Source organism: Pseudophryne corroboree, chromosome 8 (genome assembly GCF_028390025.1).
Source record: "Pseudophryne corroboree isolate aPseCor3 chromosome 8, aPseCor3.hap2, whole genome shotgun sequence".
In the NCBI taxonomy this organism is placed as follows: Eukaryota; Metazoa; Chordata; class Amphibia; order Anura; family Myobatrachidae; genus Pseudophryne; species Pseudophryne corroboree.
The window spans coordinates 172,281,026-172,298,540 of NC_086451.1; the positions used below are offsets into that span (position 1 = coordinate 172,281,026).

At 34.8% G+C, this 17,515-nt stretch overlaps 4 non-coding genes across 4 annotated transcripts; all 4 read left to right on the forward strand.

Moving 5' to 3' along the window:
* Positions 1–793: 793 nt before the first annotated feature.
* Positions 794–867, forward strand: TRNAS-ACU (transfer RNA serine (anticodon ACU)). Its single transcript has one exon. It is a non-coding gene; the product is annotated as a tRNA-Ser (tRNA).
* An 11,584-nt stretch (positions 868–12,451) lies between these two features.
* TRNAS-ACU (transfer RNA serine (anticodon ACU)) lies at positions 12,452–12,525 on the forward strand. The gene has a single exon. It is a non-coding gene; the product is annotated as a tRNA-Ser (tRNA).
* A 2,264-nt stretch (positions 12,526–14,789) lies between these two features.
* TRNAS-ACU (transfer RNA serine (anticodon ACU)) lies at positions 14,790–14,863 on the forward strand. The gene has a single exon. It is a non-coding gene; the product is annotated as a tRNA-Ser (tRNA).
* A 2,267-nt stretch (positions 14,864–17,130) lies between these two features.
* TRNAS-ACU (transfer RNA serine (anticodon ACU)) lies at positions 17,131–17,204 on the forward strand. Its single transcript has one exon. It is a non-coding gene; the product is annotated as a tRNA-Ser (tRNA).
* Positions 17,205–17,515: the final 311 nt, after the last annotated feature.

Genomic DNA, 17,515 nt, shown 5'->3' on the forward strand with positions numbered 1-17,515 from the left:
TGTAGGGATGGTTTTTCACCTATTACTAAATTAAACTTGCTTCATTGGAAAGGCAGTAAGATGCATCCTCATTTCAATGTCTACTGAAATAATACAGGTTGACACCAGGAAACATTAACGCCACTGCATCCTTGCTGCTTTCTCATGTAGAAGTCTGTTTAATGTGAAAACAAGGTGATATCTAATTAGCACACAGGTAAGGAATTAAGAAAATCTTTATTTAAGGGTGAAGATGTTTCTCACAAAATCGTTGCCCCAATGCATCATTGAAATTCAAGCTGGAAAGATGATTTTAATATATCACTTGTACATTTTGTATTGCTCTTCTGGTGACAATGTAGTTTGTTTTTGTCAATTACCCTTTTAATAATAGGGTAAAGAAAATTAAGTGGATTTTTTAAAGAAAACTATACTGTCAATATACTATTAAAACAAATTAAAATGGTAAAAGTTATTGTACTTTAAGTAAAAATAAAAGAGCAAAAATATCAATCCCAGTTTTGATTACTTAAATTAACAAAAAAAAATGCATATAGCAAAGGATAGTTTCAATCTGCCTACCTCTGGGTTATGGGCCCAGCATGCTTCCATTGCAGTACTCTGCTGCACATGTAAGTGCAAGAGATCCTGAAGCACTCACTCATCATGGGAAAGTACCAATGTGTTTCTTCGTTGGTTGATGGAAGAAACATCTTACAAAAACTCTCCAGATTATTGACTTTTTAAAGTTTTTCTAGGAAACGTTCTAGATGTATGCTTATTAGCCTTTGTCAGTACGTACTTTTTACAAAGTGTCTCTGTGGCGCAATCGGTTAGTGTGTCTGGCTACTAACCAAAAGGTTGGTGGTTCAATCCCACCCAGGGACGTAATTGACCTTGTTATCAGATTTTGGTGATCTTTAAGTAGACAAGTCAAAATTTCAAACCCCCTGTTATGGTGTAGGGTACCTGGCCTTCTCTGATGTAATCAGAGTTAGATTTGATTCAGTGATTTTATAAAAACAGCTAGGAAGCACAATTTAGCAGTGGGTTGCAGAGAAAAAGAAATATACTGGAAAAAAAATCCAATTGAGTGATTAAACAGCTCTTCATTTTCTGGCTTTATTTTTATGCTAACAAATTTGTTCTCTGAAAAGTGTCCACAAAGCCAAGTCTCTGATTAACACCTTTGTAGGGATGGTTTTTCACCTATTACTAAATTAAACTTGCTTCATTGGAAAGGCAGCAAGATGCATCCTCATTTCAATTTCTACTGAAATAATACAGGTTGACACCAGGAAACATTAACGCCACTGCATCCTTGCTGCTTTCTCATGTGGAAGTCTGTTTAATGTGAAAACAAGGTGATATCTAATTAGCACACAGGTAAGGAATTAAGAAAATCTTTATTTAAGGGTGAAGATGTTTCTCACAAAATCGTTGCCCCAATGCATCATTGAAATTCAAGCTGGAAAGATGATTTTAATATATCACTTGTACATTTTGTATTGCTCTTCTGGTGACAATGTAGTTTGTTTTTGTCAATTACCATTTTAATAATAGGGTAAAGAAAATTAAGTGGATTGTTGAAAGAAAACAATACTGTCAATATACTATTAAAACAAATTAAAATGGTAAAAGTTATTGTACTTTAAGTAAACATAAAATAGCTAACATATCAATACCAGTTTTGGATTACTTTAATTAACAAAAAAAATGCATATAGCAGAGGATAGTTTCAATCTGCCTACCTCTGGGTAATGGGCCCAGCATGCTTCCATTGCAGTACTCTGCTGCACATGTAAGTGCAAGAGATCCTGAAGCACTCACTCATCATGGGAAAGTACCAATTTGTTTCTTCGTTGGTTGATTTAAGAAAATTCTTACAAAAACTCTCCAGATTATTGACTTTTTAAAGTTTTTCTAGGAAATGTTCTAGATGAATGCTTATTAGCCTTTGTCAGTATGTACTTTTTGCAAAGTGTCACTGTGGCGCAATCGGTTAGTGTGTCCGGCTACTAACCAAAAGGTTGGTGGTTTAATCCCACCCAGGGACATAATTGACCTTGTGATCAGGTTTTGGTGATATTTAAGTAGACAAGTCAAAATTTCAAACCCCCTCTTATGGTGTAGGGTACCTGGCCTTCTCTGATGTAATCAGAGTTAGATTTGATTCAGTGATTTTATAAAAAACAGCTAGGAAGCACAATTTAGCAATGGGTTGCAGAGAAAAAAAAATATGCTGGCAGAAAAATCCAATTGAGTGATTAAACAGCTCTTCATTTTCTGCCTTTATTTTTATGCTAACAAATTTGTTCTCTAAAAAGTGTCCACAAAGCCAAGTCTCTGATTAACACCTTTGTAGGGATGGTTTTTCACCTATAACTAAATTAAACTTGCTTCATTGGAAAGGCAGCAAGATGCATCCTCATTTCAATGTCTACTGAAATAATACAGGTTGACACCAGGAAACATTAACGCCACTGCATCCTTGCTGCTTTCTCATGTAGAAGTCTGTTTAATGTGAAAACAAGGTGATATCTAATTAGCACACAGGTAAGGAATTAAGAAAATCTTTATTTAAGGGTGAAGATGTTTCTCACAAAATCGTTGCCCCAATGCATCATTGAAATTCAAGCTGGAAAGATGATTTTAATATATCACTTGTACATTTTGTATTGCTCTTCTGGTGACAATGTAGTTTGTTTTTGTCAATTACCCTTTTAATAATAGGGTAAAGAAAATTAAGTGGATTTTTTAAAGAAAACTATACTGTCAATATACTATTAAAACAAATTAAAATGGTAAAAGTTATTGTACTTTAAGTAAAAATAAAAGAGCAAAAATATCAATCCCAGTTTTGATTACTTAAATTAACAAAAAAAAAATGCATATAGCAAAGGATAGTTTCAATCTGCCTACCTCTGGGTTATGGGCCCAGCATGCTTCCATTGCAGTACTCTGCTGCACATGTAAGTGCAAGAGATCCTGAAGCACTCACTCATCATGGGAAAGTACCAATGTGTTTCTTCGTTGGTTGATGGAAGAAACATCTTACAAAAACTCTCCAGATTATTGACTTTTTAAAGTTTTTCTAGTAAACGTTTTAGATGAATGCTTATTAGCCTTTGTCAGTATATACTTTTGCAAAGTGTCTCTGTGGCGCAATCAGTTAGTGTGTATGGCTATTAACCAAAAGGTTGGTGGTTCAATCCCACCCAGGGATGTAATTGACCTTGTTATCAGATTTTGGTGATCTTTAAGTAGACAAGTCAAAATTTCAAACCCCCTCTTATGGTGTAGGGTACCTGGCCTTCTCTGATGTAATCAGAGTTAGATTTGATTCAGTGATTTTATAAAAACAGCTAGGAAGCACAATTTAGCAGTGGGTTGCAGAGAAAAAGAAATATGCTGGCAAAAAAATCCAATTGAGTGATTAAACAGCTCTTCATTTTCTGGCTTTATTTTTATGCTAACAAATTTGTTCTCTGAAAAGTGTCCACAAAGCCAAGTCTCTGATTAACACCTTTGTAAGGATGGTTTTTCACCTATTACTAAATTAAACTTGCTTCATTGGAAAGGCAGCAAGATGCATCCTCATTTCAATGTCTACTGAAATAATACAGGTTGACACCAGGAAACATTATCGCCACTGCATCCTTGCTGCTTTCTCATGTGGAAGTCTGTTTAATGTGAAAACAAGGTGATATCTAATTAGCACACAGGTAAGGAATTAAGAAAATCTTTATTTAAGGGTGAAGATGTTTCTCACAAAATCGTTGCCCCAATGCATCATTGAAATTCAAGCTGGAAAGATGATTTTAATATATCACTTGTACATTTTGTATTGCTCTTCTGGTGACAATGTAGTTTGTTTTTGTCAATTACCATTTTAATAATAGGGTAAAGAAAATTAAGTGGATTTTTTAAAGAAAATAATACTTTCAATATACTATTAAAACAAATTAAAATGGTAAAAGTTATTGTACTTTAATGAAAAATAAAAGAGCAAAAATATCAATCCCAGTTTTGGATTACTTTAATTAACAAAAAAATATGCATATAGCAGAGGATAGTTTTAATCTGCCTACGTCTGGGTTATGGGCCCAGCATGCTTCCATTGCAGTACTTTGCTGCACATGTAAGTGCAAGAGATCCTGAAGCACTCACTCATCATGGGAAAGTACCAATGTGTTTCTTCGTTGGTGGATGGAAGAAACATCTTACAAAAACTCTCCAGATTATTGACTTTTTAAAGTTTTTCTAGGAAACGTTTTAGATGAATGCTTATTAGCCTTTGTCAGTATATACTTTTGCAAAGTGTCTCTGTGGCGCAATCAGTTAGTGTGAACGGCTATAAACCAAAAGGTTGGTGGTTCAATCCCACCCAGGGACGTAATTGACCTTGTGATCAGATTTTGGTGATCTTTAAGTAGACAAGTCAAAATTTCAAACCCCCTGTTATGGTGTAGGGTACCTGGCCTTTTCTGATGTAATCAGAGTTAGATTTGATTCAGTGATTTAATAAAAACAGCTAGGAAGCACAATTTAGCAGTGGGTTGCAGAGAAAAAGAAATATGCTGGCAAAAAAATCCAATTGAGTGATTAAACAGCTCTTCATTTTCTGGCTTTATTTTTATGCTAACAAATTTGTTCTCTGAAAAGTGTCCACAAAGCCAAGTCTCTGATTAACACCTTTGTAGGGATGGTTTTTCACCTATTACTAAATTTAACTTGCTTCATTGGAAAGGCAGCAAGATGCATCTTCATTTCAATGTCTACTGAAATAATACAGGTTGACACCAGGAAACATTACCGCCACTGCATCCTTGCTGCTTTCTCATGTAGAAGTCTGTTTAATGTGAAAACAAGGTGATATCTAATTAGCACACAGGTAAGGAATTAAGAAAATCTTTATTTAAGGGTGAAGATGTTTCTCACAAAATCGTTGCCCCAATGCATCATTGAAATTCAAGCTGGAAAGATGATTTTAATATATCACTTGTACATTTTGTATTGCTCTTCTGGTGACAATGTAGTTTGTTTTTGTCAATTACCATTTTAATAATAGGGTAAAGAAAATTAAGTGGATTTTTGAAAGAAAACAATACTGTCAATATACTATTAAAACAAATTAAAATGGTAAAAGTTATTGTACTTTAAGTAAAAATAAAAGAGCCAAAATATCAATCCCAGTTTTGGATTACTTTAATTAACAAAAAAAAAATGCATATAGCAGAGAATAGTTTCAATCTGCTTACCTCTGGGTTATGTGCCCAGCATGCTTCCATTGCTGTACTCTGCTGCACATGTAAGTGCAGTAGATCCTGAAGCACTCACTCATCATGGGAAAGTACCAATGTGTTTCTTCGTTGGTTGATGGAAGAAACATCTTACAAAAACTCTCCAGATTATTGACTTTTTAAAGTTTTTCTAGGAAACGTTTTAGATGAATGCTTATTAGCCTTTGTCAGTATGTACTTTTGCAAAGTGTCTCTGTGGCGCAATCAGTTAGTGTGTATGGCTATTAACCAAAAGGTTGGTGGTTCAATCCCACCCAGGGACGTAATTGACCTTGTTATCAGATTTTGGTGATCTTTAAGTAGACAAGTCAAAATTTCAAACCCCCTCTTATGGTGTAGGGTACCTGGCCTTCTCTGATGTAATCAGAGTTAGATTTGATTCAGTGATTTTATAAAAACAGCTAGGAAGCACAATTTAGCAGTGGGTTGCAGAGAAAAAGAAATATGCTGGCAAAAAAATCCAATTGAGTGATTAAACAGCTCTTCATTTTCTGGCTTTATTTTTATGCTAACAAATTTGTTCTCTGAAAAGTGTCCACAAAGCCAAGTCTCTGATTAACACCTTTGTAGGGATGGTTTTTCACCTATTACTAAATTAAATTTGCTTCATTGGAAAGGCAGCAAGATGCATCCTCATTTCAATGTCTACTGAAATAATACGGGTTGACACCAGGAAACATTAACGCCACTGCATCCTTGCTGCTTTCTCATGTGGAAGTCTGTTTAATGTGAAAACAAGGTGATATCTAATTAGCACACAGGTAAGGAATTAAGAAAATCTTTATTTAAGGGTGAAGATGTTTCTCACAAAATCGTTGCCCCAATGCATCATTGAAATTCAAGCTGGAAAGATGATTTTAATATATCACTTGTACATTTTGTATTGCTCTTCTGGTGACAATGTAGTTTGTTTTTGTCAATTACCCTTTTAATAATAGGGTAAAGAAAATTAAGTGGATTTAAACAAATTAAAATGGTAAAAGTTATTGTACTTCAAGTAAAAATAAAAGAGCAAAAATATCAATCCCAGTTTTGATTACTTAAATTAACAAAAAAAATGCATATAGCAAAGGATAGTTTCAATCTGCCTACCTCTGGGTTATGGGCCCAGCATGCTTCCATTGCAGTACTCTGCTGCACATGTAAGTGCAAGAGATCCTGAAGCACTCACTCATCATGGGAAAGTACCAATGTGTTTCTTCGTTGGTTGATGGAAGAAACATTTTACAAAAACTCTCCAGATTATTGACTTTTTAAAGTTTTTCTAGGAAACGTTCTAGATGTATGCTTATTAGCCTTTGTCAGTAGGGACTTTTTGTGAAGTATCTCTGTGGCGCAATGGGTTAGTGTGTCCGGCTACTAACCAAAAGGTTGGTGGTTCAATCGCACCCAGGGACGTAATTGACCTTGTGATCAGATTTTGGTGATCTTTAAGTAGACAAGTCAAAATTTCAAACCCCCTGTTATGGTGTAGGGTACTTGGCCTTTTCTGATGTAATCAGAGTTAGATTTGATTCAGTGATATAATAAAAACAGCTAGGAAGCACAATTTAGCAGTGGGTTGCAGAGAAAAAGAAATATGCTGGCAAAAAAATCCAATTGAGTGATTAAACAGCTCTTCATTTTCTGGCTTTATTTTTATGCTAACAAATTTGTTCTCTGAAAAGTATCCACAAAGCCAAGTCTCTGATTAACACCTTTGTAGGGATGGTTTTTCACCTATTACTAAATTAAACTTGCTTCATTGGAAAGGCAGCAAGATGCATCCTCATTTCAATGTCTACTGAAATAATACAGGTTGACACCAGGAAACATTAACGCCACTGCATCCTTGCTGCTTTCTCATGTAGAAGTCTGTTTAATGTGAAAACAAGGTGATATCTAATTAGCACACAGGTAAGGAATTAAGAAAATCTTTATTTAAGGGTGAAGATGTTTCTCACAAAATCGTTGCCCCAATGCATCATTGAAATTCAAGCTGGAAAGATGATTTTAATATATCACTTGTACATTTTGTATTGCTCTTCTGGTGACAATGTAGTTTGTTTTTGTCAATTACCCTTTTAATAATAGGGTAAAGAAAATTAAGTGGATTTTTTAAAGAAAACTATACTGTCAATATACTATTAAAACAAATTAAAATGGTAAAAGTTATTGTACTTTAAGTAAAAATAAAAGAGCAAAAATATCAATCCCAGTTTTGATTACTTAAATTAACAAAAAAAAAATGCATATAGCAAAGGATAGTTTCAATCTGCCTACCTCTGGGTTATGGGCCCAGTATGCTTCCATTGCAGTACTCTGCTGCACATGTAAGTGCAAGAGATCCTGAAGCACTCACTCATCATGGGAAAGTACCAATGTGTTTCTTCTTTGGTTGATGGAAGAAACATCTTACAAAAACTCTCCAGATTATTGACTTTTTAAAGTTTTTCTAGGAAACGTTTTAGATGAATGCTTATTAGCCTTTGTCAGTATGGACTTTTGCAAAGTGTCTCTGTGGCGCAATCAGTTAGTGTGTATGGCTATTAACCAAAAGGTTGGTGGTTCAATCCCACCCAGGGGCGTAATTGACCTTGTTATCAGATTTTGGTGATCTTAAAGTAGACAAGTCAAAATATCAAACCCCCTCTTATGGTGTAGGGTACCTGGCCTTCTCTGATGTAATCAGAGTTAGATTTGATTCAGTGATTTTATAAAAACAGCTAGGAAGCACAATTTAGCAGTGGGTTGCAGAGAAAAAGAAATATGCTGGCAAAAAAATCCAATTGAGTGATTAAACAGCTCTTCATTTTCTGGCTTTATTTTTATGCTAACAAATTTGTTCTCTGAAAAGTATCCACAAAGCCAAGTCTCTGATTAACACCTTTGTAAGGATGGTTTTTCACCTATTACTAAACTAAACTTGCTTCATTGGAAAGGCAGCAAGATGCATCCTCATTTCAATGTCTACTGAAATAATACAGGTTGACACCAGGAAACATTAACGCCACTGCATCCTTGCTGCTTTCTCATGTAGAAGTCTGTTTAATGTGAAAACAAGGTGATATCTAATTAGCACACAGGTAAGGAATTAAGAAAATCTTTATTTAAGGGTGAAGATGTTTCTCACAAAATCGTTGCCCCAATGCATCATTGAAATTCAAGCTGGAAAGATGATTTTAATATATCACTTGTACATTTTGTATTGCTCTTCTGGTGACAATGTAGTTTGTTTTTGTCAATTACCCTTTTAATAATAGGGTAAAGAAAATTAAGTGGATTTTTTAAAGAAAACTATACTGTCAATATACTATTAAAACAAATTAAAATGGTAAAAGTTATTGTACTTTAAGTAAAAATAAAAGAGCAAAAATATCAATCCCAGTTTTGATTACTTAAATTAACAAAAAAAAATGCATATAGCAAAGGATAGTTTCAATCTGCCTACCTCTGGGTTATGGGCCCAGTATGCTTCCATTGCAGTACTCTGCTGCACATGTAAGTGCAAGAGATCCTGAAGCACTCACTCATCATGGGAAAGTACCAATGTGTTTCTTCTTTGGTTGATGGAAGAAACATCTTACAAAAACTCTCCAGATTATTGACTTTTTAAAGTTTTTCTAGGAAACGTTTTAGATGAATGCTTATTAGCCTTTGTCAGTATGGACTTTTGCAAAGTGTCTCTGTGGCGCAATCAGTTAGTGTGTATGGCTATTAACCAAAAGGTTGGTGGTTCAATCCCACCCAGGGGTGTAATTGACCTTGTTATCAGATTTTGGTGATCTTAAAGTAGACAAGTCAAAATATCAAACCCCCTCTTATGGTGTAGGGTACCTGGCCTTCTCTGATGTAATCAGAGTTAGATTTGATTCAGTGATTTTATAAAAACAGCTAGGAAGCACAATTTAGCAGTGGGTTGCAGAGAAAAAGAAATATGCTGGCAAAAAAATCCAATTGAGTGATTAAACAGCTCTTCATTTTCTGGGTTTATTTTTATGCTAACAAATTTGTTCTCTGAAAAGTGTCCACAAAGCCAAGTCTCTGATTAACACCTTTGTAAGGATGGTTTTTCACCTATTACTAAATTAAACTTGCTTCATTGGAAAGGCAGCAAGATGCATCCTCATTTCAATGTCTACTGAAATAATACAGGTTGACACCAGGAAACATTAACGCCACTGCATCCTTGCTGCTTTCTCATGTGGAAGTCTGTTTAATGTGAAAACAAGGTGATATCTAATTAGCACACAGGTAAGGAATTAAGAAAATCTTTATTTAAGGGTGAAAATGTTTCTCACAAAATCGTTGCCCCAATGCATCATTGAAATTCAAGCTGGAAAGATGATTTTAATATATCACTTGTACATTTTGTATTGCTCTTCTGGTGACAATGTAGTTTGTTTTTGTCAATTACCATTTTAATAATAGGGTAAAGAAAATTAAGTGGATTTTTAAAAGAAAACAATTCTTTCAATATACTATTAAAACAAATTAAAATGGTAAAAGTTATTGTACTTTAATGAAAAATAAAAGAGCAAAAATATCAATCCCAGTTTTGGATTACTTTAATTAACAAAAAAAATGCATATAGCAGAGGATAGTTTTAATCTGCCTACCTCTGGGTTATGGGCCCAGCATGCTTCCATTGCAGTACTCTGCTGCACATGTAAGTGCAAGAGATCCTGAAGCACTCACTCATCATGGGAAAGTACCAATGTGTTTCTTCGTTGGTGGATGGAAGAAACATCTTACAAAAACTCTCCAGATTATTGACTTTTTAAAGTTTTTCTAGGAAATATTTTAGATGAATGCTTATTAGCCTTTGTCAGTATGTACTTTTGCAAAGTGTCTCTGTGGTGCAATCAGTTAGTGTGTACGGCTATAAACCAGAAGGTTGGTGGTTCAATTCCACCCAGGGACGTAATTGACCTTGTGATCAGATTTTGGTGATCTTTAAGTAGACAAGTCAAAATTTCAAATCCCCTCTTATGGTGTAGGGTACCTGGCCTTCTCTGATGTAATCAGAGTTAGATTTGATTCAGTGATTTTATAAAAACAGCTAGGAAGCACAATTTAGCAGTGGGTTGCAGAGAAAAAGAAATATGCTGGCAAAAAAATCCAATTGAGTGATTAAACAGCTCTTCATTTTCTGGCTTTATTTTTATGCTAACAAATTTGTTCTCTGAAAAGTGTCCACAAAGCCAAGTCTCTGATGAACACCTTTGTAAGGATGGTTTTTCACCTATTACTAAATTAAACTTGCTTCATTGGAAAGGCAGCAAGATGCATCCTCATTTCAATGTCTACTGAAATAATACAGGTTGACACCAGGAAACATTAACGCCAATGCATCCTTGCTGCTTTCTCATGTGGAAGTCTGTTTAATGTGAAAACAAGGTGATATCAAATTAGCACACAGGTAAGGAATTAAGAAAATCTTTATTTAAGGGTGAAGATGTTTCTCACAAAATCGTTGCCCCAATGCATCATTGAAATTCAAGCTGGAAAGATGATTTTAATATATCACTTGTACATTTTGTATTGCTCTTCTGGTGACAATGTAGTTTGTTTTTGTCAATTACCATTTTAATAATAGGGTAAAGAAAATTAAGTGGATTTTTGAAAGAAAACAATACTGTCAATATACTATTAAAACAAATTAAAATGGTAAAAGTTATTGTACTTTAAGTAAACATAAAATAGCTAACATATCAATCCCAGTTTTGGATTACTTTAATTAACAAAAAAAATGCATATAGCAGAGGATAGTTTCAATCTGCCTACCTCAGGGTAATGGGCCCAGCATGCTTCCATTGCAGTACTCTGCTGCACATGTAAGTGCAAGAGATCCTGAAGCACTCATCTCATCATGGGAAAGTACCAATGTGTTTCTTCGTTGGTTGATGGAAGAAACATCTTACAAAAACTCTCCAGCTTATTAACTTTTTAAAGTTTTTCTAGGAAACGTTCTAGATGTATGCTTATTAGCCTTTGTCAGTATATACTTTTTGCAAAGTGTCTCTGTGGCGCAATCGGGTAGTGTGTCTGCCTACTAACCAAAAGGTTGGTGGTTCAATCCCACCCAGGGAAGTAATTGAACTTGTTATCAGATTTTGGTGATCTTTAAGTAGACAAGTCAAAATTTCAAACCCCCTCTTATGGTGTAGGGTACCTGGCCTTCTCTGATGTAATCAGAGTTAGATTTGATTCAGTGATTTTATAAAAACAGCTAGGAAGCACAATTTAGCAGTGGGTTGCAGAGAAAAAGAAATTTGCTGGCAAAAAAAATCCAATTGAGTGATTAAACAGCTCTTCATTTTCTGGCTTTATTTTTATGCTAACAAATTTGTTCTCTGAAAAGTGTCCACAAAGCCAAGTCTCTGATTAACACCTTTGTAGGGATGGTTTTTCACCTATTACTAAATTAAACTTGCTTCATTGGAAAGGCAGTAAGATGCATCCTCATTTCAATGTCTACTGAAATAATACAGGTTGACACCAGGAAACATTAACGCCACTGCATCCTTGCTGCTTTCTCATGTAGAAGTCTGTTTAATGTGAAAACAAGGTGATATCTAATTAGCACACAGGTAAGGAATTAAGAAAATCTTTATTTAAGGGTGAAGATGTTTCTCACAAAATCGTTGCCCCAATGCATCATTGAAATTCAAGCTGGAAAGATGATTTTAATATATCACTTGTACATTTTGTATTGCTCTTCTGGTGACAATGTAGTTTGTTTGTGTCAATTACCCTTTTAATAATAGGGTAAAGAAAATTAAGTGGATTTTTTAAAGAAAACTATACTGTCAATATACTATTAAAACAAATTAAAATGGTAAAAGTTATTGTACTTTAAGTAAAAATAAAAGAGCAAAAATATCAATCCCAGTTTTGATTACTTAAATTAACAAAAAAAAATGCATATAGCAAAGGATAGTTTCAATCTGCCTACCTCTGGGTTATGGGCCCAGCATGCTTCCATTGCAGTACTCTGCTGCACATGTAAGTGCAAGAGATCCTGAAGCACTCACTCATCATGGGAAAGTACCAATGTGTTTCTTCGTTGGTTGATGGAAGAAACATCTTACAAAAACTCTCCAGATTATTGACTTTTTAAAGTTTTTCTAGGAAACGTTCTAGATGTATGCTTATTAGCCTTTGTCAGTACGTACTTTTTACAAAGTGTCTCTGTGGCGCAATCGGTTAGTGTGTCTGGCTACTAACCAAAAGGTTGGTGGTTCAATCCCACCCAGGGACGTAATTGACCTTGTTATCAGATTTTGGTGATCTTTAAGTAGACAAGTCAAAATTTCAAACCCCCTGTTATGGTGTAGGGTACCTGGCCTTCTCTGATGTAATCAGAGTTAGATTTGATTCAGTGATTTTATAAAAACAGCTAGGAAGCACAATTTAGCAGTGGGTTGCAGAGAAAAAGAAATATGCTGGAAAAAAAATCCAATTGAGTGATTAAACAGCTCTTCATTTTCTGGCTTTATTTTTATGCTAACAAATTTGTTCTCTGAAAAGTGTCCACAAAGCCAAGTCTCTGATTAACACCTTTGTAGGGATGGTTTTTCACCTATTACTAAATTAAACTTGCTTCATTGGAAAGGCAGCAAGATGCATCCTCATTTCAATTTCTACTGAAATAATACAGGTTGACACCAGGAAACATTAACGCCACTGCATCCTTGCTGCTTTCTCATGTGGAAGTCTGTTTAATGTGAAAACAAGGTGATATCTAATTAGCACACAGGTAAGGAATTAAGAAAATCTTTATTTAAGGGTGAAGATGTTTCTCACAAAATCGTTGCCCCAATGCATCATTGAAATTCAAGCTGGAAAGATGATTTTAATATATCACTTGTACATTTTGTATTGCTCTTCTGGTGACAATGTAGTTTGTTTTTGTCAATTACCATTTTAATAATAGGGTAAAGAAAATTAAGTGGATTTTTGAAAGAAAACAATACTGTCAATATACTATTAAAACAAATTAAAATGGTAAAAGTTATTGTACTTTAAGTAAACACAAAATAGCTAACATATCAATACCAGTTTTGGATTACTTTAATTAACAAAAAAAATGCATATAGCAGAGGATAGTTTCAATCTGCCTACCTCTGGGTAATGGGCCCAGCATGCTTCCATTGCAGTACTCTGCTGCACATGTAAGTGCAAGAGATCCTGAAGCACTCACTCATCATGGGAAAGTACCAATTTGTTTCTTCGTTGGTTGATTTAAGAAAATTCTTACAAAAACTCTCCAGATTATTGACTTTTTAAAGTTTTTCTAGGAAATGTTCTAGATGAATGCTTATTAGCCTTTGTCAGTATGTACTTTTCGCAAAGTGTCACTGTGGCGCAATCGGTTAGTGTGTCCGGCTACTAACCAAAAGGTTGGTGGTTTAATCCCACCCAGGGACATAATTGACCTTGTGATCAGGTTTTGGTGATATTTAAGTAGACAAGTCAAAATTTTAAACCCCCTCTTATGGTGTAGGGTACCTGGCCTTCTCTGATGTAATCAGAGTTAGATTTGATTCAGTGATTTTATAAAAAACAGCTAGGAAGCACAATTTAGCAATGGGTTGCAGAGAAAAAAAATATGCTGGCAGAAAAATCCAATAGAGTGATTAAACAGCTCTTCATTTTCTGGCTTTATTTTTATGCTAACAAATTTGTTCTCTGAAAAGTGTCCACAAAGCCAAGTCTCTGATTAACACCTTTGTAGGGATGGTTTTTCACCTATTACTAAATTAAACTTGCTTCATTGGAAAGGCAGCAAGATGCATCCTCATTTCAATTTCTACTGAAATAATACAGGTTGACACCAGGAAACATTAACGCCACTGCATCCTTGCTGCTTTCTCATGTGGAAGTCTGTTTAATGTGAAAACAAGGTGATATCTAATTAGCACACAGGTAAGGAATTAAGAAAATCTTTATTTAAGGGTGAAGATGTTTCTCACAAAATCGTTGCCCCAATGCATCATTGAAATTCAAGCTGGAAAGATGATTTTAATATATCACTTGTACATTTTGTATTGCTCTTCTGGTGACAATGTAGTTTGTTTTTGTCAATTACCCTTTTAATATTAGGGTAAAGAAAATTAAGTTGATTTTTTAAAGAAAACTATACTGTCAATATACTATTCAAACAAATTAAAATGGTAAAAGTTATTGTACTTCAAGTAAAAATAAAAGAGCAAAAATATCAATCCCAGTTTTGATTACTTAAATTAACAAAAAAAAATGCATATAGCAAAGGATAGTTTCAATCTGCCTACCTCCGGGTTATGGGCCCAGCATGCTTCCGTTGCAGTACTCTGCTGCACATGTAAGTGCAAGAGATCCTGAAGCACTTACTCATCATGGGAAAGTACCAATGTGTTTCTTCGTTGGTTGATGGAAGAAACATTTTACAATAATTCTCCAGATTATTGACTTTTTAAAGTTTTTCTAGGAAACGTTCTAGATGTATGCTTATTAGCCTTTGTCAGTATATACTTTTCGCGAAGTGTCTCTGTGGCGCAATCGGTTAGTGTGTCCGGCTACTAACCAAAAGGTTGGTGGTTCAATCCCACCCAGGGACGTAATTGACCTTGTTATCAGATTTTGGTGATCTTTAAGTAGACAAGTCAAAATTTCAAACCCCCTGTTATGGTGTAGGGTACCTGGCCTGTTCTGATGTAATCAGAGTTAGATTTGATTCAGTGATTTAATAAAAACAGCTAGGAAGCACAATTTAGCAGTGGGTTGCAGAGAAAAAGAAATATGCTGGCAAAAAAAATCCAATTGAGTGATTAAACAGTTCTTCATTTTCTGGCTTTATTTTTATGCTAACAAATTTGTTCTCTGAAAAGTGTCCACAAAGCCAAGTCTCTGATTAACACCTTTGTAGGGATGGTTTTTCACCTATTACTAAATTAAACTTGCTTCATTGGAAAGGCAGCAAGATGCATCTTCATTTCAATGTCTACTGAAATAATACAGGTTGACACCAGGAAACATTACCGCCACTGCATCCTTGCTGCTTTCTCATGTAGAAGTCTGTTTAATGTGAAAACAAGGTGATATCTAATTAGCACACAGGTAAGGAATTAAGAAAATCTTTATTTAAGGGTGAAGATGTTTCTCACAAAATCGTTGCCCCAATGCATCATTGAAATTCAAGCTGGAAAGATGATTTTAATATATCACTTGTACATTTTGTATTGCTCTTCTGGTGACAATGTAGTTTGTTTTTGTCAATTACCATTTTAATAATAGGGTAAAGAAAATTAAGTGGATTTTTGAAAGAAAACAATACTGTCAATATACTATTAAAACAAATTAAAATGGTAAAAGTTATTGTACTTTAAGTAAAAATAAAAGAACCAAAATATCAATCCCAGTTTTGGATTACTTTAATTAACAAAAAAAAATGCATATAGCAGAGGATAGTTTCAATCTGCCTACCTCTGGGTTATGGGCCCAGCATGCTTCCATTGCAGTACTCTGCTGCACATGTAAGTGCAAGAGATCCTGAAGCACTCACTCATCATGGGAAAGTACCAATGTGTTTCTTCGTTGGTTGATGGAAGAAACATCTTACAAAAACTCTCCAGCTTATTAACTTTTTAAAGTTTTTCTAGGAAACGTTCTAGATGTATGCTTATTAGCCTTTGTCAGTATATACTTTTTGCAAAGTGTCTCTGTGGCGCAATCGGGTAGTGTGTCTGCCTACTAACCAAAAGGTTGGTGGTTCAATCCCACCCAGGGAAGTAATTGAACTTGTTATCAGATTTTGGTGATCTTTAAGTAGACAAGTCAAAATTTCAAACCCCCTCTTATGGTGTAGGGTACCTGGCCTTCTCTGATGTAATCAGAGTTAGATTTGATTCAGTGATTTTATAAAAACAGCTAGGAAGCACAATTTAGCAGTGGGTTGCAGAGAAAAAGAAATTTGCTGGCAAAAAAAATCCAATTGAGTGATTAAACAGCTCTTCATTTTCTGGCTTTATTTTTATGCTAACAAATTTGTTCTCTGAAAAGTGTCCACAAAGCCAAGTCTCTGATTAACACCTTTGTAGGGATGGTTTTTCACCTATTACTAAATTAAACTTGCTTCATTGGAAAGGCAGTAAGATGCATCCTCATTTCAATGTCTACTGAAATAATACAGGTTGACACCAGGAAACATTAACGCCACTGCATCCTTGCTGCTTTCTCATGTAGAAGTCTGTTTAATGTGAAAACAAGGTGATATCTAATTAGCACACAGGTAAGGAATTAAGAAAATCTTTATTTAAGGGTGAAGATGTTTCTCACAAAATCGTTGCCCCAATGCATCATTGAAATTCAAGCTGGAAAGATGATTTTAATATATCACTTGTACATTTTGTATTGCTCTTCTGGTGACAATGTAGTTTGTTTGTGTCAATTACCCTTTTAATAATAGGGTAAAGAAAATTAAGTGGATTTTTTAAAGAAAACTATACTGTCAATATACTATTAAAACAAATTAAAATGGTAAAAGTTATTGTACTTTAAGTAAAAATAAAAGAGCAAAAATATCAATCCCAGTTTTGATTACTTAAAAAAACAAAAAAAAATGCATATAGCAAAGGATAGTTTCAATCTGCCTACCTCTGGGTTATGGGCCCAGCATGCTTCCATTGCAGTACTCTGCTGCACATGTAAGTGCAAGAGATCCTGAAGCACTCACTCATCATGGGAAAGTACCAATGTGTTTCTTCGTTGGTTGATGGAAGAAACATCTTACAAAAACTCTCCAGATTATTGACTTTTTAAAGTTTTTCTAGGAAACGTTCTAGATGTATGCTTATTAGCCTTTGTCAGTACGTACTTTTTACAAAGTGTCTCTGTGGCGCAATCGGTTAGTGTGTCTGGCTACTAACCAAAAGGTTGGTGGTTCAATCCCACCCAGGGACGTAATTGACCTTGTTATCAGATTTTGGTGATCTTTAAGTAGACAAGTCAAAATTTCAAACCCCCTGTTATGGTGTAGGGTACCTGGCCTTCTCTGATGTAATCAGAGTTAGATTTGATTCAGTGATTTTATAAAAACAGCTAGGAAGCACAATTTAGCAGTGGGTTGCAGAGAAAAAGAAATATGCTGGAAAAAAAATCCAATTGAGTGATTAAACAGCTCTTCATTTTCTGGCTTTATTTTTATGCTAACAAATTTGTTCTCTGAAAAGTGTCCACAAAGCCAAGTCTCTGATTAACACCTTTGTAGGGAT